The following is a 2,969-nucleotide window of genomic DNA, read 5'->3' on the forward strand; positions in this document are numbered from 1 at the left end:
ATTCTTTTTCAATATGCGCATAGCGCCCCTCAGTTTGTATAAGTGTCCTGTTCGCGAAAGCGACTGGCTTCCCCATCTGCATGAGTGCTGCACCCAAACCTGTGTCTGAAGCGTCACACTGTACCGTCAGCTCCTCTTCAGGGTTGTAGTATTTCAATACTGGAGCATTCGCTATTGTCTCTTTCAGTTTGAGGTATGCCTCCTCATGCTCCGTTGACCATTTCCAAGGTTTCTCAATTCCTTGCATTAGTCTGAGAGGTGAGGGCAAAACTTGGTGAGGTAATTGACCATACCTATAAGCCTCTGCACTGCTTTTACATCCGGTGCTGGCATCTGCTCAATGGCACGCACTTTTTCAGGATCCACTTTGAATTCATCTGCTGTCAAGCAGTGTCCAGTATGTGGTCTCCTTTTGTCTCAGTCTGAATTTTCCTGCATTCAGTTTTACGTTCTTTTCCCTGCATCTGTCGAAACTGTTTCAGTTTTCCATCGTGATCTGGTTCCACTTCCTCTTGTGTCTCCCCTTGTCCTGTGATCAGGATGTCATCTGCAAAAATGTACAGCCTGGGTACATTGTTCAACGTTTGTGTCAGCTTTCTCTGGAATATTTCAGGGGCCGCACTTATCCCCATCGGCATCCTCAGCCATCTGTACCGGCCGAATGGAGTGGCAAATGTTGTCAAATAGCTGGACTCCTTCTCCAGCTTTACATGCCAGAAGCCACTTTTGACATCACACACGGTGAAGACTTTAGCTTTTGACAAGTCTGGTAAGATGTCCTCGATGGTTGGGAGTGGGAAGTGACTGCGCTTTAGTGTTTTGTTCAGGGGTTTGGGATCAATACAAACTCTTGGCTTGCCATTCTGTTTCTGTACTACCACCATAGCACTGATCCAGTCTGTGTTGCATTCTACAGGTGTGATTATGCGTCTGTGTTGCAGGTCTCTGAGCTCTTCCTTCAGTGGTTTCATCAGGGTCACTGGAACCCGTCTCTTTGGCAGCTGCACCGGCTTCATTGTGCTGTCCACCTCTATTTTGTATTTTCCTTCAAGACAGCCATCTCCTGTGAACATGTCAGCATAACTTGTTTTGATTTGTTCTATTGTCCACTGTTCTATTGTAGGTTTTCCTGCTGTGAATATGCTGTCTATTGTCATGATATATGTTCATGGTGTACCTTAATCAGTTTCATTACCTCACTGGCTCTCCTACCCAGCAGAGGCACTACTCCATCCCTATTTACCACTTGAGACTCCAAGCGATATTGCTTGTGATTTCTCGGATTCCTTATTTTAATGCTACATTTCCCCATGGGCCTCAGCCTGCTTTTGTTCTACATAACTAGTACACTTAGAGTGTTCTAGCTTGGTGTCTGGTTTCAGCAAGTTAATGGGGATAACATTGCAACTAGCACCACAGTCTATTTGGAATTTGACCATGTCTTGGCATGGTAGCATGCCAGCATAAAGAAGCTGAGTGTTCTCTTTAACTGTGTCATTATCTTTTACATCCTTTACTCTCTCTGGGTACACATCTTTGTCTCTGTCTGTCTCCACTGCATCCACTATCTCTGTGACAGTGATACAGGTTATATCTTCATATTCATCACTCACATATTCTGTTACTATTGCACTCACATTTTTCTTCCACCTCTGGTCCAGTTTTGCTTTACATTTGGCTGCAAAGTGGTTCTCTCTGCCACACTTTGCACACTTCTTTCCGAACACCGGACATTTCTGTTTATTTCTTTTATGTGTTCATCCGCAGAATTTACACTCCATTGCATTGTTACCTTTCCTCTTGTACTGTGCTCCTTAAACAGCATGCACCTCTTCCACCATCTGCCCGGTGATGGTTTTAATGTTCTCCTTAGAGAGCTCCGCGGCTCTGCACAGTTGCAAACATGTGTCAACTTTTTGTTTTTTTTCTCTCAGCAGTCTTTCTCTCATGCTCGCGTTGTTACCGCTACACACAATCCTATCACGAATGAGCAAGTCTCTCAAAGTCCCAAAGTTGCATGTTCTAGCCAGTAGTCTCAGTTCAGTGACATAACTGTCAATATTTTCACTGGCACAATGGTTTCTTGTGAAGAAACGATAGTGTTCGACAATCTCGTTCATGCTGGGGTTGCAGTGATCATCAAACTTCGTGATGATGCCCTCTATTTTCCATGGATCCTTAGCTGTGTCGCCAATCACTGTATCCAAAAGTTGGATACATAAAGGGCAAACCCCTCCCTCCAATTCTTCTATGTTTTTGAAAGGTTGCTGGCGTCTAAACACAACGTTTGTGGCGGATTCAGTCCCTCCATGGCATCCAACAGCAGTCTCATGCTAGCAGCTAAAATTAGCATCAGCTAACTCTCTTCTGATCAGAGAAAACTTGCACGTACGTAGGCTGAGTCCTCTCCCGCTGCCACCATGTTAAAGTTTGTTATCTTCGCATATGAAGGACACACTCTCTCGATGTTTCACCCACTTGGGTTACAAACTTTATCTTCTGCGTGTGAACAACAACTCAGTCCCGTCACTCTGGTGGTGTCACAGTCAAACATGTCTGTGTTTGAACCCGAGCTAAAACAAAGGTTCCTAACAATAGTTCCTATTGTTACAGTTGATGTTGGCCAAAAGAAGCTTCACAGAAAGCCATAGTAGCAGGGAAACCAGGGTCCAGAAGTGTCTGAAAGTATCCATGCTGAGAAAGATGGAAACTGCAAGGCCATGTGGAGTAAAGCATCCTTAGCGAGCTGGCAGTGTAAACAAACAATGACAGAGCTGGTGAGACACTTATGCCGGGCACAGGGACAGAGAAAAAAAGTGAACACCGGAAAAAAGACAGAGGTGTACGGCAAGTATACCTCTACGAGTACAAGTAGATGAGACAAGTAGTGCACAAGAATGACATATATACAAAAAATAACTGCCCTGTGAGCTGGCCGGTCGACCACATGAGCAGCGATCCAGAAGCAG

Source organism: Leuresthes tenuis, unplaced genomic scaffold (genome assembly GCF_036924035.1).
Source record: "Leuresthes tenuis unplaced genomic scaffold, fLeuTen1.0.hap1 SCAF_10, whole genome shotgun sequence".
In the NCBI taxonomy this organism is placed as follows: domain Eukaryota; kingdom Metazoa; phylum Chordata; class Actinopteri; order Atheriniformes; family Atherinopsidae; genus Leuresthes; species Leuresthes tenuis.